Source organism: Pristiophorus japonicus, chromosome 2 (genome assembly GCF_044704955.1).
Source record: "Pristiophorus japonicus isolate sPriJap1 chromosome 2, sPriJap1.hap1, whole genome shotgun sequence".
Classification (NCBI taxonomy): domain Eukaryota; kingdom Metazoa; phylum Chordata; class Chondrichthyes; family Pristiophoridae; genus Pristiophorus; species Pristiophorus japonicus.
The window spans coordinates 27,908,337-27,931,440 of record NC_091978.1 but is presented as its reverse complement, the minus strand read 5'-3'; positions in this window follow the sequence as shown (position 1 = coordinate 27,931,440).

Below are 23,104 nucleotides of genomic sequence, written 5' to 3'. Positions count from 1 at the left end.
CATAGTGCATTGCAATGATTTTCATTAGGCCAGCATTATCTCTGACACTTTTAGAAATCATCTATCATATATGATTGGTCGGATATGAGTTGGTGTGGCATCTATTGACTTTACATCACGCAATGGTGTAAGCTTTACTCACGTGGCATCACTTTAAGGTCTGCAGATGCACCCATGGCTGTCCGGAGGTGCTTCCCCACGAGTGCGAGCACACGCTTCTCCATCTCAGTGATGTCGCTGGGGACTGGTGACCCCCCACCCGTTCACCTCTGCATGGATCTCATCGTCGATAGCTTCTTCTGTAAAAGGTGACAGGACGACATGGCATGAGATCATTGCGTGATATCATTGCTAGGTACTGTCACAGAGACTGATACAACACATAACCGACAGATGTAATCATGATTATTATGATTATTATCATTCTTTACCTAAAGACGTACATGTGACTGCAGGCTTTGAGTAAAACATTCCAGGTAAAAGTGCAAGACCTCACATCTGCTGATAGTCACTCATGACTGTTACAAATCAAATTATATAAATACATACATACATGTAAATCAATGTAATACTTACTCTTGTGAATGCCACAAGGTCGTTCCATCGTTTGCGGCATTGGTTGCCTTCACGCACCCTGTTGGTCACCGACGAGACCACCTCTGCTATCTCGGTCCATATCCTCTGGTAGACCTTTGGGGTGGGCTTCCCACGCCCTTCCTGTGTCAAATCACCCTCGCGTGACTCGACCTCCTGCAGGAGGGAGGCATTTGCCTCGTCTGAGAACCTCCTGGCTCTTTTGCGGCCTCCAATGTGATCCTCTCACTGCTCTCTCCAGCATCAGTCTCCACAGCGTGCTGTGATGCCTCCTCCTCTCCCTCCATTATAGGGCAAATTCGGGCAAATAAATGGCTGGTAACAGCTACTTTTTGTTTGCCTATTTGTTGTGAAGCTCTAAAGTCTCCCTCCTTTCTCCCAGGTTTCTGGTGGAAAAAATCTCCCATTTTGCTTCCCGCTCCAGTGCCGCTTTGTTCGCGGAGTCGGTGCCGCGATCGAGTGCCGGGCTGATCGTGCAGCACCCCTGCTCCCCGGTGGTACTGGTCGGTGGGAAAACAAATTAGGGTTAGGGAAAGGGCAGGAAATGGGACTAAGTGATTCTCTTTTAGAGAGCTGGCACAGGTGTGATGGGATAAATGGCATCTTCTACGCTGTGAATTTGTTGATTCTAAGTTGGGGAAATTACTTTAAATGTTAAGAATTTGCAATTTGCAACTTTCTTTCTCATCTTTAAGCCTTAGTCCACTGATCCTTCTAAGTTGTAGTCAGACATGGCTTCATTACTGTAGCAACGGCAGTGAAAAGGAACGTCACCAAGGTCCAGGTCGGTGATTGGAGCGTGGGCAGATACAGCGGCGAGGTTGGGGCGAAGCAGTGGCGAGAGGTTGTAGAGGGACGTGATCGGGGCCCAGAAGAGGCATGGGCCCAGAGGCAGCACTGGCCAGCCCACACTGCGATATGTGTGCGCACTCGGTCTGTGCAACAGAGCTGGTCTCCAGTCGTCTTGGTTAATCCTTGCTACTGGATCAAGACCTAGCTCTGTCAAACCCGTGTGGTGGCTGGTGTGCAACGGCCTCCACACGTTAAAAAAATCCACGCTTCAAGCTTTAGTTCAGGACCTGGAATTTTAAGTCTTTCGTTGAAACACCTGTGAACTTTTTGGAGTAGAAGCAAGTCATCCTCGATTCGAGGGACTGCCTATGATGATGATGATGGCAGATGAAGTATAATGTGGATAAATGTGAGGTTATTCACTTTGGTGGTAAAAACAGAGAGACAGACTATTATCTGAATGGTGACAGATTAGGAAAAGGGGAGGTGCAACGAGACCTGGGTGTCATGGTACATCAGTCATTGAAGGTTGGCATGCAGGTACAGCAAATGGCATGTTGGCCTTCATAGCGAGGGAATTTGAGTACAGGGGCAGGGAGGTGTTACTACAGTTGTACAGGGCCTTGGTGAGGCCACACCTGGAGTATTGTGTACAGTTTTGGTCTCCTAATTTGAGGAAGAACATTCTTGCTATTGAGGGAGTGCAGTGAAGGTTCACTGGACTGATTCCCGGGATGGCGGGACTGACATATCATGAAAGACTGGAAGAATGAGAGGGGATCTCATAGAAACGTTTAAAATTCTAACGGGTTTAGACAGGTTAGATGGAGGAAGAATGTTCCCAATGTTTGGGGAGTCCAGAATCAGGGGTCACAGTCTAAGGATAAGGGGGAAGCCATTTAGGACCGAGATGAGGAGAAACTTCTTCACCCAGAGAGTGGTGAACCTGTGGAATTCTCTACCACAGAAAGTTGTTGACGCCAATTCACTAAATATATTCAAAAAGGAGTTAGATGTAGTCCTTACTACTAGGGGGATCAAGGGGTATGGCGAGAAAGCAGGAAGAGGGTACTGAAGTTGCATGTTCAGCCATGAACTCATTGAATGGCGGTACAGGCTCGAAGGGCCGAATGGCCTACTCCTGCACCTATTTTCTATGTTTCTATGTTTCTATGATTAGTTGCTCTGTCATATACCCCTAATAGCGTGATCGATCCCTTTTTATCTTTTATTTCAATCCTTCTGTTCGAACATAAGAAAAAGAACATACGAAATAGGAGCAGGAATAGGCCATTTGACCCCTCGAACCTGCTCTGCCATTTAATAAGATCATGTTTGATCTGATCATGGAGTCAGCTCCATTTCCCTGCCCGCTCCCCATAAGTATCTATGGAATTAGACACGGATGCGAGTCAGAAATGCTGTGGGACAACAAGGCCGTGAAACGCAAGGTGAGTCCAGTAAATGCAAAATTGCGTACCTAACCAAAGAGCTCATACCAGTGATTGGCAGTGCAGCAGCCAAGGTGTCGTACGATGGGGCGGTTCATGATCTATCGCTGTGGATTGTTCCAAGCAATGGTCCAACGCTGTTCAGCAGGAGTTGGCTCAAAAAAATAAAGTGTAACTGGAACGATATTAAAGCTTTGTCATCGGTAGATGACGCTTCGTGTGCTGAAGTGCTGAGCAAATTTCCCTCGCTGTTTGAACTGGGCATCGGCAACTTCACGGGAACCAAGGTACAGATCCACGTGGACTCGGATGCAAGATCCATCCATCACAAAGCCCAAACGGTCCTGTACATGATAGGGAGAAGGTCGAAATTGAACTGGACAGACTCCAATGTGAAGGGATCATTTCACCAGTCGAATTTAACGAATGGGCTAGTCCCATTGTTCCGGTGCTGAAGAATGATGGCACTGTCAGGATTTGTGGAGACTACAAGGTTACGATCAACCGAGTTTCGGAACAGGGTCAGTACCCATTACCAAAGGCTGATGACCTGTTTGCAACACTAGCCGGGGGAAAGTCGTTCACCAAATTGGATCTGATGTCATCCTATATGACACAGAAGCTTGACGAATCGTCGCAGAAACTTACGTGCATCAATATGCACAAAGGGTGTTCATTTACAACAGGTGTCATTTCGGAATTTGTTCGGCTGTAGCCATATTTCAGAGAAACAGAGAGTTTACTGAAGTCCGTCCCGAGAACTGTGGTGTTCCAAGATGACATTCTGGTCACAGGTCGTGACACTGCTGAACACCTGCACAACCTCGAAGAGGTTCTACGTCGTCTGGATAAAGTGGCTGAAATATACAAAGTGCGTCTTTATGGCATTGGAAGTCGAATTCCTGGGAAGGGAGATTGCTGCAGACGGCATCAAGCCTATGGACTCGCAAACAGACGCCATTAAAAATGCACTTAGACCTCAGAATGTGACGGAGCTGCATTTGTTCCTAGGTCTTCTCAACTACTTCGGTAATTTCATACCTAAATTGAGCACATTATTAGAGCCACTGCACATGCTGCTCATAAAAGATGACAACTGGGTTTGGGGTGTATCTCAAGACAGGGCCTTCGAGAAGGCTAGAAATCTGCTCTGTTCCAACAAATTACTGGTACATTATGACCCGTGCAAGTGTTTAATATTGGCCTGTAATGCTTCATCACATGGGGTTGGTTGCGTGCTCCAACAATCCAATGAGTCGGGCAAACTACAACCCGTTGCGTACGCGTCGAAGCATGTCTAAAGCGGAAAGAGCCTACAGCATGGTAGAGAAAGAAGCTTTAGCCTGCTTATATGGGGTTAAAAAGATGCACCAGTATCTGTTTGGTCTTCGTTTCGAGCTCGAAACCGATCACAAGCCGGTCATATCTTTGTTTTCAGAGCATAGAGTTATCAATACCAACGCGTTGTCCTGCATCCAGAGGTGGGCGCTGACCTTATCTGCCTATGATTACGTCATTCGCCTTCGACCTGGCACCGAGAATTGTACCAATGCATTGAGCCGTTTACCGTTGCCCACGCCGAAGGTGGAAACAGCCCGCAGACCTACTGTTGGTCATTGATGCCTTTCAGAGTGACCAGCCAGGATCCGATCTTATCGGTTGTAAAACGTTGTGTCCTTAGCGGTAATTGGTCGGTCATTCCCAGGGAAGTGTGTGATGAGACCAAACCTTACAACCACCGCAAAGACGAACTATCCATTCAATGTGATTGTTTGCTATGGGGTAATCGTGTTGTTATGCCCAAGAAAGGCAGGTAGAGATTTGTACGTGATTTACACATCCCGGTATTGTGATGATGAAGGCTATTGCTAGGTCTCACGTTTGATGGCCTGGCATTGACTCTGATTTGGAGTTATGCGTGCATCAGTGCAACACTTGCATGCAGTTAAGCAATGCACCAGTGGAATCTCCACTAAGTCTGTGGTTGTGGCCATCCAAACCGTGGTCGTGGATCCACATCGACGATGCGGGTCCTTTCCTGGGCAAAATGTTTTTGGTGGTGGTGAATGCGTATTCCAAATGGATAGAATGTGTAATCATGTCATGCAGCACATCCACAGCCACCATTGAGAGCTTTCGTGCTATGTTCGCCACTCATGGTCTGCCCGACATCGTTGTGAGCAACAATGGATCGTGCTTCACAAGTTTGGAGTTTCAAGAGTTTATGAAACTCAGTGGTATCAAGCATGTAAGGTCAGCACCATTCAAACCCACGTTCAATGGTCAAGCGGAGCGGGTCGTCCAAACCATCAAGTAGTGCCTGAAATGCGTAACTTACAGTTCTTTGCAGACTCACTTGTCACGCATACTGCTTAGTTACACGACGAGACCCCACACGCTTACCGGGTTCCCCCCCTGCTGAACTGTTGATAGAGAGAGGTCTCATTACCAGGCTCTCGCTTGTTTACCCTGATCTGAACGATCATTTCGAAAACCGACGTCAACATTAGCAGTGCTATCATGATCGCACTGCTGTGTCACGCGACATCTCTCCGTCGGAGGTCATTGGGCCACAGACACACAGGTGCAACCCTTGTATATAAAGAAAGCCTCCATGTTTAATCCTCATTTTGAGAGCTAATAAAGTAGAGTCAGTTCGCACCTGATTGAGTTCATGGTACGAAGCCTATTGAGTTATTGCATACGCAACATCTCGAGACATGTTATTTTCCCCAGATCCCTCCACTGTCCCCCACCCCACCCCCCGCACCTCCCCGCCCCCCCCCCCCCCCCCCGTCCTCGCCCTCAGAGTGTCTTGCTATAGTTATGGTCAGAGATTGGAATACTCCCCACAGTAATTCAGCGCCGTAACTTCTTACAAGAAACTGTAGGCCGAAAATTGTGGTCGGAGGTTTCCTTCGTACGAACACCTTTGGCCCGAAAAAAATCTACGAAAGTACCAGAGGAATGTAGGATTCTGGTCTGAGGCTTTCATTCGCTGTGCAGAGCATGGCAAGATGTCTTTCACAAGTAGTCACATGGTCCTGTACCACCAATCACTATCTAGTATTCTCATTGATAAAAATGGAAGTTGTGTTTGTATGGGCTCCCATTGCTATCAATGAGAATAACCCCCAAAAGCACCGAAATACAGGATAATAAATTTTAAAAACACCTCACATATTTAAAGTTAATTGAAATTAAGGGCAATTAAATGTTTTAGCAAAACAATTATTTTTGGGAATTTTTTTAAATGTGTTTTAATAGGGTTAAAAATAAACTTACCTTAATGGACAGAGTTTTTAATATAAAAATGAATGATTACATTAAATTTTTCTATATTTTAAGTGTTTCATTGGTAAAAGTAAGCTATGCGCCTGCTTTTACCGGGCGTAAGAGTTTGAAGGACATTCGCTGGGCATGAGTTGGACAAATAGCCCAATCTCTCCCGCATGAATGTCCTTCTCCCAGGGATGCGTAGAATCTGTCTAGAGAAATTTTGACAGATCGGAAAAGCAGGTTCTCGGTGCCTGCGCAGCGCGCCCCGATAATCGGCTCTCGCCGGTTGTGTGCGCACTTTGTATTGACCCAGCGAGGCCGAAATTTTTGACTAAATGATGGAGGCAGAATACATAATAGAGACTTTAAAGTGAGGTTCTGTTAGCAATGTTCAGTTGGTGAAGGGCTTCCAGTCAGACAGTGTGTTAGCTGATAAGGAGATACAGTAAAGTCCATAACTGTCTGTTCGCTCAACCTTGAGAGCTCATTCTCATCATCAACATCATAGGCAGTCCCTCGGAATCGAGGAAGACTTGCTTCCACTCCCAAAGTGAGTTCTTTGATGGCTGAACAGTCCGATCAGATTAGGAAAAGGGGAGTTGCAACAAGACCTAGGTGTCATGGTTCATCAGTCATTGAAAGTTGGCATACAGGTACAGCATGCGGTGAAGAAGGCAAATGGTATGTTGGCCTTCATAGCTAGGGGATTTGAGTATAGGAGCAGGGAGGTCTTACTGTAGTTGTACAGGGCCTTTGTGAGGCCTCACCTGGAGAAAGCAGGAAGGGGGTACTGAAGTGCATGTTCAGCCATGAACTCATTGAATGGCGGTGCAGGCTAGAAGGGCTGAATGGCCTACTCCTGCACCTATTTTCTATGTTTCTATTGTGTTCAGTTCTGGTCTCCTAATCTGAGGAAGGACGTTCTTGCTATTGAGGGAGTGCAGCGAAGGTTCACCAGACTGATTCACGGGATGCTGGACTGACATATGAGGAGAGACTGGATCAACTGGGCTTTTATACACTGGCTTTTGGAAGGATGAGAGGGGATCTCATAGAAACATAAGATTCTGATGGGACGGGACAGCTTAGTTGTGGGTAGAACATTCCCGATGTTGGGGAAGTTCAGAACCAGGGGACACAGTCTTGGGATAAGGGCTAGGCCATTTAGGACGGAGATGAGGAGAAACTTCCTCACTCATAGTTGTTAACCTGTGGAATTCCCGGCCGCAGAGAGTTGTTGATGCCAGTTCATTGGATATATTCAAAAGGGAGTTAGATATGACCCTTACAGCTAAGGGGATCAAGGGGTATGGAGAGAAAGGGGTACTGAGGGAATGATCAGCCATGATCTTATTGAATGGTGGTGCAGGCTTGAAGGGCCGAATGGCCCACTCCTGCACCTATTTTCTATGTTTTTATGATACCTAGGAGTCCCTGACCAAAGGCCGCCCTAAGTGGAGAAAGTGCATCTGGGAGGGCGCTGAGCACCTCGAGTCACATCGCCGAGAGCATGCAGAAATCAAGCGCAGGCAGCGGAAAGAGCGTGCAGCGAACCTGTCCCACCCATCCTTTCCCTCAACGACTATCTGTCCCACCTGTGACAGGGACTGTGGTTCTCGTATTGGACTGTTCAGCCACCCAAGGACTCATTTTTAAGAGTGGAAGCAAGTTTTCCTCGATTCCGAGGGACTGCCGATGATGATTTTATTTTTGTTGAGAGTTATGAAATATCTCCTTAAATGTCTGCCAGTGCTGATCAACTGTCCCATACTTTAATCTAGTTTCTCAGTCCACTTTTGCCAACTCTGCCTTCATAACTTTGTAGTCTCCTTTGTTTACGCGTAGGACACTGGTTTGAGAACCAACTTTCTCACCCTCCAACTGAATTTGAAATTCAACCATGTTATGGTCACTTATTCCTAGAGGATCCTTTACTAGGAGATCATTTATTAATCTAGTCTCATTACACAGTACCAGATCTAAGATGGCTTGCTCCCTGGTTGGTTCTGCAATGTAATGTTGAAGGAAACTATCCCGGATACACTCTCTGAACTCTTCCTGAAGGCTACCCTGGCCAATTTGCTTTGTCCAGTCAATATGAAGGTTAAAAGCACCCATGATTATTGCTGTTCCTTTATTACAAGCCTCCATTATTTCTTGATTTATACTCTGTCCAACAGTGTAATTACTGTTAGGGGGCCTATAGACTACGCCCACGAGTGACTTTTTCCCTTTATTATTCCTTATCACCACCCAAACTGATTCAACATCTTGATCTTAGCCAATATCGTTTCTCACTAACGCACTGATCTCATCCTTTATTAACAGTGCTACCCCACCTCTCTTTCCTTTCTGTCTGTCCTTCTGAATTGTCAATTGCCCCTGAATATTTAGTTCCCAGTCCTGGTCACCTTGCAATCATGTCTCTGTAATGGCTATCAGATCATACCCATTTGTATCTATTTGTGCTGTCAACTCATCTATTTTATTATGAATGTTGCGTGCATTCAGATAAAGAGCTTTTAAATTTGTGTTTTTACCATTTTTTCCTGTTTTGACCCCACTTTCTGATTCACCTTTATATTTATGCATTCTGTCCCTTCCTGGCACGCTCTGGTTTTCATTTCCCCCAGTGCTACCTACCCTGCTCTACTGCCTTCTCCTTATTTTTTGACTTTTTACATTTTTGCTCACCAGATCAGACTGTAGTGTTTTCAGTAATTAATTGTCGTCAGTGCTTGATATTTTGAGCTTCGTTTCACTGCAGTCAACAAAGGGTTAATGTTTTTGTGTGCTTCCACACCAGTTTTGAAATGAAGTTCAACAAGTGAGATTCAGTCTTCTGTGCTCCAATGCTTAGCATCATATTCAACTGATTCTGGCTTTCTGCACACAAGGGAAATGGTTGGACTATGACCTTTAAGGAATTCACTGCATGCAAGTGAAACAATGTGTCCACTGTTTAGCGAGCAGCATTTTTTAACATCAATTTTAACAAGTTGTATGCTATGTGTGTAAGTCTCCTGTATCCTTCTGAATAGCTTGTTGAAATCTGGCCTGGAAATACGACTGAAGAGTCACGACATAGAAAAGAATGAATTGTATTTGAAGGTCAAAGCTGCATTTGATTTGCTTCTGTACTTTGGAGTCAGATGTGTAGATTTGTAAATAAGTTCACTGCAATGCATTTTGGTTCATGATTATTTAAGATGATGGAGTAATATTTTATCATGTTTTCTGCATTAGCAAATTTGAAAACGTGTATGGATTTTGTTGCAACACTTTATAGACTAAATTACAAAGTGTTTGTTGGGCCAATGGTGTGATTTTGTAGTTGATGAACTCTGGATTATATCAAATGGCATTTATTTTTGGTATACATTGCTTTTCAAAAAGGATAGCGTTGATTGTTCAGGAAGTACTTTTCAACTTTTGATACTTTTTCAGCATCAGAAGCTCTTGCCTTTTAAGCACAGGCTTATTGTACATTTATCCTTACAATGCACTGCCTCCCTATTGCAGCAATGTGATGGTTGCATTTCCTGCATCTTAAACGTATAAGATTCTGAGGGGGATGCAGAGAGGATGTTTCTCCTCGTGGGGGAATCTAGAATTGGGGGGCGGGATTCAGAGTCGGGGGTCACCCATTTGAGGCAGAGATGAGGAGGAATTTCTTCTTTCGGGGTCGTGAGTCTTTGAGATTCTCTGCCCCGGAGAGCTGTGGAGGCTGGGTCATTGAATGTATTTGGGGTGGAGATACGGATTTTTGAGTGATGGGGGAGTCGAGGGTTGTGGGGAGCGGGCAGGGAAGTGAAATTGAGGCCAGGATCAGATCAGCCATGATCTTATTGAGTGGCGGAGCAGGCTCAAAGGGTCAAATGGCCTACTGCTGCTCATATTTCTTATACGAGAGCCACAGACCTTGTTACAGGTGGGACAGACATTCGTCGAGGGAAGGTGTGGGTGGGGCTGGTTTGCCGCGCGCTTCTTCAGCTGCCTGCGCTTGGCCTCTTCACGTTTTTTGCGTTGGGACTTGAAGAGCTTAACGCCCTCCCCGATGTACTTTCTCCACCTCGGGCGGTCTTCGGCCAGGGTCTCCCAGGTGTCAGTGGTGATGTCGCACTTTACCAGGGAGGGTTTGAGGGTGTCCTTGTAACGTTTCCGCTGTCCTCTTTTGGCTCGTTTACCATGAAGGAGCTCCGCATAAAGCATTTGCTTAGGGAGTCTTGTATCTGGCATGCGAACTATGTGGCCTGCCCAGCGAAGCTGATCAAGTGTGGTCAGTGCTTCAATACTGGGGATGTTAGCCTGATCGAGAACACTGATGTTGGTGCGCCTGTCCTCCCAGGGGATTTGCAGGATCTTGCGGAGATCTTGTTGGTGATATATCTCCAGCGACTTGAGGTGCTTTCTATACATCGTCCATGCCTCAGATCCATACAGGAGGCAGATATTACTACAGCCCTGTAGACCATGAGCTTGGTGGTAGATTTGAGGGCCTGGTCTTCAAACACTCTTTTCCTCAGACGGCCGAAGGCTGCACTGGCGCACCGGAGGCAATGTTGGATCTCCGCATCAATAGCTACCATAGATTTCTAAGCAGTGAGATAGAAACATAGAATGATACAGCATAGGTGGAGGCAGTTCGGCCCATTGTTGCTGTGCTGGCCCTTGGTAGAGCTATCTAATTAGTCCCACTCCTCGATTCATTCCCCATAACCCCGTAAATCTTTCAAGTATTTATCCAATGACTTCAAATGTTATTATTGAGTTTGCTTCCACCACCCTTTCAGACAGCGCAGTCCGATTTACTACAACTCACTTTCTAAAAAAATGTTCCCTCATGATGCCTCTGGTTCTATACCATCACTTTAAATCTGTATCCTCCAGTTACCAACCCTTCCACCACTGGGAACAGTTTCTCCTATTTACTCTATCAAAACCGTTCATGATTTAACCCTAACCTCCATGATCTTATTGAATGGCGGAGCAGGCTCGAGGGGCCGAAAGGCCTGCTCCTGTTCCTAATTCTTATATTCTTCTCTGTTGTAAGGAGACCATCCCCAGCTTCTCCAGTCTCTCCATTTAGGTGAAGTCCAGCGTCCCTGGTACCGTTCCAGTAAATCTCCTCTGAACCCGCTCTTGTTAGTTGGTAGTTGGAAAGGGTAGGCTGGTCGTTGGGATGGTGGGTTGCAAGGTGGAGAGGTTGGGTCGGTTGCTCTCTATCACTTATATTCTCTACCCAATCCCTTCTGTTTTATCACTCAGTGCCTTCGCTGGGATAGATCAAGCTGTTGATGCTGAAGCTATTGTGAAAGAAACTATTGAACTGGTTTGCTTGATCTCCAGAGAACCAGCTGTAGGAACTGCTGTGGTTTAAGTAAAAGGCATCTATCATCTTTGTGCCTACTAGAGGCGAGTATGAAATGAGGGTGAGCTTGAAAGTCTGAACAAAACACAACACCAGCATTCATCCAATGCGACCTCTTATCTAGCAAGAAATATCAAGAACACAATAATTGACTGGAAACTGCACAAGGCTGCGGCTTTTCATTCACTCTCAGGACGTGGGCATCACTGGCGAGGCCAGGATTTATTGCCCATCCCTCGTTGCCTTGGATACAGCTCAGTGGCATGCTAGACAGAGGGCAGAGGGCAGAGGTCAATCACATTGGCGTGGGACTGGACTCACTGATAGGCCAGAACAAGTAAGGTCGGCAGGTTTCTTTCCCAAAAGGGCATCGGTATAACCAGCTTTACGTCTCCAGATTTTCTTTTTTTAAAACACTGAATTAAAATTCTCCAACTGGTGGGCTTTGAACTCACATTCTTTGGCGTGTTAGTCCAGGCCTCCTGAATTAGCAGTTCGGTAACGTACCCACTGTGGCACTGTACCCATGTCAGCACTCCATCTACTGGATAGATTAGTACTGAGGCAGTGCCGCACAGGGCTGAGAGACAAAGCAACTGCCCAGTTTGCAATTGATACCCAGCAGTAATTTCCATGGACATTCCCCCGGTCTCCCGGCAGCACGTCAGTACCGAGTTCCCCGGAGAAACGGCACAAATGGGCAGTTGCACAGTTACACTGGAAGAGTGGGCAATCATAAGAACATAAGAAATAAGGGCAGGATTAGACCATTCGACCCCTCGAGCCTGCTCCACCACTCAATAAGATACATCTGTGTTGTATCATTCTATGATTCTGTATCTCACGGCTGAGAGATCTAAAGAAAGACTTGCATTTATATAGCACCTTTCATAGCTACTTTACAGCCAATGATGTACTTTTTGAAGTGTAGTCACTGTTGTAATGTGGACATGCGGCATCCATTTTGCGCACAGCAAGCTCCCACAAATAGCGATGTGATAATGTGATAATGACCAGATAAACTGTTTTTGTTACATTGATTGAGGGATAAATATTGGCCAGGACACTGGGGGGAGCTTCCATGCTCATCTTCAAAATAGTGCAATGGGATCTTTTACATCCACCTGAGTGAGCAGACGGGGCCTCGGTTTAACGTATCATCTGAAAGACAACACCTTTGACACTGCAGCTCTAGGGACTTGAGCACATAAATATAGACTGAGGGGGTGCTGCACTGTTGGAGGTGCTGTTTTTCAGATAGAAACATAGAAACATAGAAAATAGGTGCAGGAGCAGGCCATTCAGCCCTTCTAGCCTGCACCGCCATTCAATGAGTTCATGGCTGAACATGAAACTTCAGTACCCCCTTCCTGCTTTCTCGCCATAACCCTTGATCCCCCGAGTAGTAAGGACTTCATCTAACTCCCTTTTGAATATATTTAGTGAATTGGCCTCAACTACTTTCTGTGGTAGAGAATTCCACAGGTTCACCACTCTCTGGGTGAAGAAGTTTCTCCTCATCTCGGTCCGAAATGGCTTACCCCTTATCCTCAGACTGTGACCCCTGGTTCTGGACTTCCCCAACATTGGGAACATTCTTTCTGCATCTAACCTGTCTAAACCCGTCAGAATTTTAAACGTTTCTATGAGGTCCCCTCTCATTCTTCTGAACTCCAGTGAATACAAGCCCAGTTGATCCAATCTTTCTTGATAGGTCAGTCCCGCCATCCCGGGAATCAGTCTGGTGAACCTTCGCTGCACTCCCTCAATAGCAAGAATGTCCTTCCTCAAGTTAGGAGACCAAAACTGTACACAATACTCCAGGTGTGGCCTCACCAAGGCCCTGTACAACTGTAGCAACACCTCCCTGCCCCTGTATTCAAATCCCCTCGCTATGAAGGCCAACATGCCATTTGCTTTCTTAACCGCCTGCTGTACCTGCATGCCAACCTTCAATGACTGATGTACCATGACACCCAGGTCTCGTTGCACCTTCCCTTTTCCTAATCTGTCACCATTCAGATAATAGTCTGTCTCTCTGTTTTTACCACCAAAGTGGATAACCTCACATTTATCCACATTATACTTCATCTGCCATGCATTTGCCCACTCACCTAACCTATCCAAGTCACTCTGCAGCCTAATAGCATCCTCCTCGCAGCTCACACTGCCACCCAACTTAGTATCATCCGCAAATTTGGAGATACTGCATTTAATCCCCTCGTCTAAATCATTAATGTACAATGTAAACAGCTGGGGCCCCAGCACAGAACCTTGCGGCACTCCACTAGTCACTGCCTGCCATTCTGAAAAGTACCCGTTTACTCCTACTCTTTGCTTCCTGTCTGACAACCAGTTCTCAATCCACGTCAGCACACTACCCCCAATCCCATGTGCTTTAACTTTGCACATTAATCTCTTGTGTGGGACCTTGTCGAAAGCCTTCTGAAAGTCCAAATATACCACATCAACTGGTTCTCCTTTGTCCACTTTACTGGAAACATCCTCAAAAAATTCCAGAAGATTTGTCAAGCATGATTTCCCTTTCACAAATCCATGCTGACTTGGACCTATCATGTCACCATTTTCCAGATGCACTGCTATGACATCCTTAATAATTGATTCCATCATTTTACCCACTACTGAGGTCAGGCTGACCGGTCTATAATTCCCTGTTTTCTCTCTCCCTCCTTTTTTAAAAAGTGGGGTTACATTGGCTACCCTCCACTCCATAGGAACTGATCCAGAGTCAATGGAATGTTGGAAAATGACTGTCAATGCATCCGCTATTTCCAAGGCCACCTCCTTAAGTACTCTAGGATGCAGTCCATCAGGCCCTGGGGATTTATCGGCCTTCAATCCCATCAATTTCCCCAACACAATTTCCCGACTAATAAAGATTTCCCTCAGTTCCCCCTCCTTACTAGACCCTCTGACCCCTTTTATATCCGGAAGGTTGTTTGTATCCTCCTTAGTGAATACCGAACCAAAGTACTTGTTCAATTGGTCCGCCATTTCTTTGTTCCCCGTTATGACTTCCCCTGATTCTGACTGCAGGGGACCTACGTTTGTCTTCACCAACCTTTTTCTCTTTACATACCTATAGAAACTTTTGCAATCCGCCTTAATGTTCCCTGCAAGCTTCTTCTCGTACTCCATTTTCCCTGTCCTAATCAAACCCTTTGTCCTCCTCTGCTGAGTTCTAAATTTCTCCCAGTCCCCAGGTTCGCTGCTATTTCTGGCCAATTTGTATGCCACTTCCTTGGCTTTAATACTATCCCTGATTTCCCTAGATAGCCACGGTTGAGCCACCTTCCCCTTTTTATTTTTACGCCAGACAGGAATGTACAATTGTTGTACTTCATCCATGCGGTCTCTAAATGTCTGCCATTGCCCATCCACAGTCAACCCCCTAAGTATCATTCGCCAATCTATCCTAGCCAATTCACGCCTCATACCTTCAAAGTTACCCTTCTTTAAGTTCTGGACCATGGTCTCTGAAATTACTGTTTCATTCTCCATCCTAATGCAGAATTCCACCATATTATGGTCACTCTTCCCCAAGGGGCCTCGCACAATGAGATTGCTAATTAATCCTCTCTCATTACACAACACCCAGTCTAAGATGGCCTCCCCCCTAGTTGGTTCCTCAACATATTGGTCTAGAAAACCATCCCTTATGCACTCCAGGAAATCCTCCTCCACCGTATTGCTTCCAGTTTGGCTAGCCCAATCTATGTGCATATTAAAGTCACCCATTATAACTGCTACACCTTTATTGCATGCACCCCTAATTTCCTGTTTGATGCCCTCCCCAACATCCCTATTACTGTTTGGAGGTCTGTACACAACTCCTACTAACGTTTTTTGCCCTTTGGTGTTCTGCAGCTCTACCCATATAGATTCCACATCATCCAAGCTAATGTCTTTCCTAACTATTGCATTAATCTCCTCTTTAACCAGCAATGCTACCCCACCTCCTTTTCCTTTTATTCTATCCTTCCTGAATGTTGAATACCCCTGAATGTTGAGTTCCCAGCCCTGATCATCCTGGAGCCACGTCTCCGTAATCCCAATCACATCATATTTGTTAACATCTATTTGCACAATTAATTCAAACCCAGGCCCTGTCTGCCCTCTCAGGTGGAGGTAAAAGATCCCATGGCACTATTTTGAAGAAGAGTAGGGGAGCTTTCCCCAGTATCCAGGTCAATATTTATCCCTCAATCAACATGAGTAAAATCTGATTGTCTGGTCATTATCACATTACTGTATGTGGGAGCTTGCTGTGTGCAAATTGGCTGCCGCGTTTCCCATATAACAACAGTGACTACACCTCAAAAAGTACTTCATTGGCTGTAAAGGGCATTGGGACATCCGGTGCTCGTGAAAGGTGCTATAGAAATGCAAGTCTTTCTCTCTTTTGGAACAAATGTCAAACAGGTGCATGAATGGCGCTCTTCTGGAGATGAGCCTGACACACTTTTGGATATAGAGGGAGCTTAGTTCTGCCCTTATCCTGACTTTAGAGTGCTTGATGCCTGTAATAGAATGGAGCAATGTTCTATTCTCCATTATCTCTCACCTTGGTGAAAAGAAAATTTCACCCCACAAAAGACAAATCCCTTTACTGTAATATCTGTCATAATAGGCTTGTTTTATCGCCTTTTTTGAAAGTAGATACCGTATTGGCTTGGCACCTACATGCACCGACTCCTGCATGATGATTTTTGGTACTTTATCTCTCGTCACTTAGTACCTTCAGGTACCCAGTCTCCTCCTCTTAGTGCAAAGTCCCTTAAATCGAATTAGCTCCTAATTCAAATTTACTTTAGCCACTAAATTTCCACTTTGTTGTGTTATTTATCTTGCTTAATTCAAGTTATTAGATAATTCTAATATTTAAGCACAAAAAAATGATTGAATTATTTGGAGTAGACTGCATAGCATAAATCTCTGGGCATTTATTGATTTTGAGTCAGTGAGCCTGTGTTAGGCAAGTGCTAGCAATGTCATTAAGTTTGGTTGGAGAACTTCAATTAATGGGAACTCAGCTATTAGATCTGTCGTGAATTAACGTTTTCACAAAGCAATCATTTAGTATGTAAATGCCCCTTCCTTATCTACATGCTTCCACTTGGTGACATCATCCAAGGCATGGGCCCCGATGTTTATCGGGAAGCGGAGAGATGGCCGGGAGCACTGTAGTGAGGGGAAGATCCAGCAAGACTGGGGATAGGGAGGTGCTGCCAAATTTAACGGTAGGACTCGACGATCATTTTTTTCTTCCGTTTCCTGCCTGGTAGTTGGCCAAATGTACCCTTGGGGATGGTCCTCGGCATTCAGGAGTGGGGAGGGAGCTAGAGATGTGGATTGCTGGGGCGGGGGGGAGACGGCGGGGAGGAGAGAGCGGCAACCGGGTGGGAAGGATCTAGAGATCAAGGCTTTGTGTGAGGGTGGGAGCTAGAGATCGGGACTTAGGGGAGGGGGGGGGGGGGTAAGTTGGTCATGGGAGGTGGGGAGAGAACATAAGAACATAAGAAATAGGAGCAGGAGTAGGTCATATGGCCCCTCGAGCCTGCTCCACCATTTAATACGAGCATGGCTGATCCAATCATGGACTCAGGTCCACTTCCCTGCCCGCTCCCCATAACCCTTTTTCCCCTTATTGTTTAAGAAACTGTCTATTTCCGTCTTAAATTTATTCAATGTCCCAGCTTCCACAGCTCTCTGAGGCAGCGAATTCCACAGATTTACAACCCTCTGAGAGAAGAAATTTCTCCTCATCTCATTTTTAAATGGGCAGCCACTTATTCTAAGATCATGCCCTTTATTTCTAGTCTCCCACATCCTCTCTGCATCCATCTTGTCAAGCCCCCTCATAGTCTGATACCTTTCGATAAGATCACCTTTCATTTTTCTGAACTCCAATGAGTAGAGGCCCAACCTCCTCAACCTATCCTCATAGGTCAACTCCCTCATCCCCGGGATCAACCTAGTGAACCTTCTCTGAACTGCGTCCAAAGCAGTATATCCTTTCGTAAATATGGAAACCAAAACTACACGCAGTATTCCAGGTGTGGCCTCACCAATACCCTGTATAACTGCAGCAAGACTTCCCTGATTTAATACTCCACCCCCTTTGCAATAAAGGCCAAGAGACGCAATCGGCAGAGGGGAAGTTGAAGGCTTCACTTGAGGAGCTGGGGAGAGCATTCCTGCTCCTCCTGGCCCACAAGGAGTGCTATAAAAGGCATTTACTGTCTGGAGCCGACAGCTTCCGCCTCCATTTCACTGCCAGGTTTCCTGTGCCCTGGTCCATACTGAATGCTAATGAGAAGGAAAATCCAAACACCTCACTCAAATAATGCACTCTTCAGTTGAAAGGCTTCGGTGGCAACAATTCTGAAAAAGCATCTGCGTACGAAAGGTCCTTTCTCTGTCCTGTTTGTGCCTCATGTCAGGCACAATGAAGGAGAAATTTGGTTGGCTAGATGGGGTGCTACAGGGGCACTAAAGGGTTAGCAGCCGACATCCACACTGCTCGGCAATTTCACTGTGCCGATACTGTCGGCGCTGAGGATTATTGTCCTGGAGCGTAGTGCCGGTGTGCAACACCCCCGGTGTCGACACGTTAGCCAAATCTGGTTGGCGCTGCAGCTGTAGAGCCCCACGGTGACACCGCTAGAGAAAGCTGGCGTGCAGAGCTGTCCCAGGATGCTAAGGGTAGTGACTGCATGAGGGAAGTGTGATTGATATATTTTCTTTGCGATTTAATTTTATTCGGGGTGCAAAAACTGAATTTTGCCGTTCCCGTCGCTAACAAATTTCCAGTGCTAAATTTAGCAGCTGGCCGACATTAGCGCCTTAGAAACCTTCCAACTAAATTTCCAGCCCAATGTGTTCAACACCCCTCCAAAGGTCACCAGTCCTCTGTGACTCAACTTCTCCACATCAGTGGCAAGATTTGTGAATGAACCATGATGGTATAGAAACATAGAAACATAGAAAATAGGTCCAGGAGTAGGCCATTCAGCCCTTCTAGCCTGCACCGCCATTCAATGAGTTCATGGCTGAACATGCAACTTCAGTACCCCATTCCTGCTTTCTCGCCATACCCCTTGATCCCCGAGTAGTAAGGACTTCAACGAACTCCTTTTTGAATATATTTAGTGAATTGGCCTCAACTACTTTCTGTGGCAGAGAATTACACAGGTTCACCACTCTCTGGGTGAAGAAGTTCCTCCTCATCTCGGTCCTAAATGACTTACCCCTTATCCTTAGATTGTGTCCCCTGGTTCTGGACTTCCCCAACATTGGGAACATTTTTCCTCCATCTAACCTGTCTAAACCCGTCAGAATTTTAAACGTTTCTATGAGGTCCCCTCTCATTCTTCTGAACTCCAGTGAATACAAGCCCAGTTGATCCAGTCTTTCTTGATAGGTCAGTCCCACCATCCCGGGAATCAGTCTGGTGAACCTTTGCTGCACTCCCTCAATAGCAAGAATGTCCTTCCTCAGGTTAGGAGACCAGTACTGTACACAATACTCCAGGTGTGGCCTCACCAAGGCCCTGTACAACTGTAGCAACACCTCCCTGCCCCTGTACTCAAATCCCCTCGCTATGAAGGCCAACATGCCATTTGCTTTCTTAACCACCTGCTATACCTGCATGCCAACCTTCAATGACTGATGTACCATGTCACCAAGGTCTTATTGCACCTCCCCTTTTCCTAATCTGTCACCATTCAGATAATAGTCTGTCTCTCTGTTTTTACCACCAAAGTGGATAACCTCACATTTATCCACATTATGCTTCATCTGCCATGCATTTGCCCACTCACCTAACCTATCCAAGTCGCTGTGCAGCCTCATAGCATCCTCCTCACAGTTCACACTGCCACCCAACTTAGTGTCATCCGCAAATTTGGAGATACTACATTTAATCCCCTCGTCTAAATCATTAATGTACAGTGTAACCAGCTGGGGCCCCAGCACAGAACCTTGCGGTACCCCACTAGTCACTGCCTGCCATTCTGAAAAGTCCCCATTTACTCCTACTCTTTGCTTCCTGTCTGACAACCAGTTCTCAATCCATGTCAGCACACTACCCCCAATCCCATGTGCACATTAATCTCTTGTGTGGGACCTTGTCGAAAGCCTTCTGAAAGTCCAAATATACCACATCAACTGGTTCTCCACTCCACTGGAAACATCCTCAAAAGATTCCAGAAGATTTGTCAAGCATGATTTCCCTTTCACAAATCCATGCTGACTTGGACCTATCATGTCACCTTTTTCCAAATGCACTGCTATGACATCCTTAATAATTGATTCCATCATTTTACCCACTACCGATGTCAGGCTGACCGGTCCAAAATTCCCTGTTATCTCTCTCCCTCCTTTTTTAAAAAGTGGGGTTTCATTGGCTACCCTCCACTCCATAGGAACTGATCCAGAGTCAATGGAATGTTGGAAAATGACTGTCAATGCATCCGCTATTTCCAAGGCCACCTCCTTAAGTACTCTAGGATGCAGTCCATCAGGCCCTGGGGATTTATCGGCCTTCAATCCCATCAATTTCCCCAACACAATTTCCCGACTAATAAGGATTTCCCTCAGTTCCTCCTCCTTACGAGATCCTCCGACCCCTTTTATATCCGGAAGGTTGTTTGTGTCCTTCTTAGTGAATACCGAACCAAAGTACTTGTTCAATTGGTCCGCCATTTCTTTGTTCCCCGTTATGACTTCCCCTGATTCTGACTGCCGGGGACCTACGTTTGTCTTTACTAACCTTTTTCTCTTTACATATCTATAGAAACTTTTGCAATCCGTCTTAATGTTCCCTGCAAGCTTCTTCTCGTACTCCATTTCCCTGCCCTAATCAAACCCTTTGTCCTCCTCTGCTGAGTTCTAAATTTCTCCCAGTCCCCGGGTTCGCTGCTATTTCTGGCCAATTTGTATGCCACTTCCTTGGATTTAATACTATCCCTGATTTCCCTCGATAGCCACGGTTGAGCCACCTTCCCTTTTTTATTTTTACACCAGACAGGAATGTACAATTGTTGCAGTTCATCCATGCGGTCTCTAAATGTCTGCCATTGCCAATCCACAGTCAACCCCTTAAGTATCATTCGCCAATCTATCCTAGCCAATTCACGCCTCATACCTTCAAAGTTAGCCTTCTTTAAGTTCTGGACCATGGTATCTGAATTAACTGTTTCATTCTCCATCCTAATGCAGAATTCCACCATATTATGGTCACTCTTCCCCAAGGGGCCTCGCACAACGAGATTGCTAATTAATCCTCTCTCATTACACAACACCCAGTCTAAGATGGCCTCCCCCCGAGTTGGTTCCTCGACATATTGGTCTAAAAAACCATCCCTTATGCACTCCAGGAAATCCTCCTCCACCGTATTGCTTCAAGTTTGGTTAGCTCAATCTATGTGCATATTAAAGTCACCCATTATAACTGCTGCACCTTTATTGCATGCACCCCTAATTTCCTGTTTGATGCCCTCCCCAACATCACTACTACTGTTTGGAGGTCTGTACACAACTCCCACTAACGTTTTTTGCCCTTTGGTGTTCTGCAGCTCTACCCATATAGATTCCACATCATCCAAGCTAATGTCCTTCCTAACTGTTGCATTAATCTCCTCCTTAACCAGCAATGCTACCCCACCTCCTTTTCCTTTTATTCTATCCTTCCTGAATGTTGCATATCCCTGGATGTTGAGTTCCCAGCCCTGATCATCCTGGAGCCACGTCTCTGTAATCCCAATCACATCATATTTGTTAACATCTATTTGCACAGTTAATTCATCCACCTTATTTCGGATACTTCTTGCATTAAGACACAACGCCTTCAGGCTTGTTTCTTTAACACCCTTTGTCCTTTTAGAATTTTGCTGTACAGTGGCCCTTTTTGTTCTTTGCCTTGTGTTTCTCTGCCCTCCACTTTTCCTCATCTCCTTTCTGTCTTTTGCTTTTGTCGCCTTTTTGTTTCCCTCTGTCTCCCTGCATTGGTTCCCATCCCCCTGCCATATTAGTTTAACTCCTCCCCAACAGCACGAGCAAACATTCCCCCTAGGACATTGGTTCCAGTCCTGCCCAGGTGCAGACCGTCCAGTTTGTACTGGTCCCACCTCCCCCAGAACCGGTTCCAATGCCCCAGGAATTTGAATCCCTCCCTGCTGCACCACTGCTCAAGCCACGTATTCATATGCGCTATCCTGCAATTCCTACTCTGACTAGCACGTGGCACTGGTAGCAATCCCGAGATTAATACTTTTGAGGTCCTACTTTTTAATTAAGCTCCTAGCTCCTTAAATTCGTTTCGTAGGACCTCATCCCTTTTTTTACCTATGTCGTTGGTACCAATGTGCACCATGACAACTGGCTGATCTCCCTCCCTTTCTAGAATGTCCTGCACCCGCTCCGAGACATCCTTGACCCTTGCACCAGGGAGGCAACATACCATCCTGGAGTCTCGGTTGCGGCGGCAGAAACGCCTATCTATTCCCCTTACAATTGAATCCCCTATCACTATCGCTCTCCCACTCTTTTTCCTGCCCTCCTGTGCAACAGAGCCAGCCATGGTGCCATGAACTTGGCTGCTGCTGCCCTCCCCTGATGAGTCATCCCCCTCAACAGTACCCAAAGCAGTGTATCTGTTTTGCAGGGGGATGACCACAGGGGATCCCTGCACTACTTTCCTTGCACTGCTCTTCCTGTTGGTCTTCCATTCCCTATCTGGCTGTGGACCCTTTCCCTGCGGTACGACCAACTCGCTACACGTGCTACTCACGTCATTCTCAGCATCGTGGATGCTCCAGAGTGAATCCACCCTCAGCTCCAACTCCGCAACGCGGACCGTCAGGAGCTGGAGGCGGATACACTTCCCGCACACGTAGTCGTCAGGGACACTGGTGTCGTCCCTGAGTTCCCACATGGTACAGGAGGAGCATAACACGTGACCGAGCTGTCCTGCCATGACTTAAACCTTAGATAAGCAACAACAATGCTAAAGTTTACTCACTGTTATAGAAGAGAAAAATGAAAAACTACTCACCAATCACCAGCCAATCACTTACCCCCTTGGCTGTGACATCACCTTTTGATTTCTTTCTACTTCTTTTTTGCCTTCTCTCCCCGCTGCAGTTGCACCAGCCACGCCTCTCGGACTGCCACCGCCTCTCGCTGCCGCTGGGCCTTTATAGGCCTCACTAACGCCAGGAACTCCCGCCTCTCGGACTGCAGCTGCCTCTCGCTGCCGCTGAGCCTTTATAGGCCTCACTAACGCCAGGAACTCCCGCCTCTTGGACTGCCGCCGCCTTTCGCTGCCGCTGAGCCTTTATAGGCCTCACCAACGCCAGGAACTCCCGCCTCTCGGACTGCAGCTGCCTCTCGCTGCCGCTGAGCCTTTATAGGCCTCACCAACACCAGGAACTCCCGCCTCTCGGACTGTTCCATTCACCAACTGCATGGCTCTCTCCACGATACCAACTCTTGATTTCTTTTGTTTTACCTTATGAATTTACTGGCGTGAATAGTAGACACCATAAATCACCAGATCGTCTCTGACTCTACAGACTGTCAACCAGGACTCAAC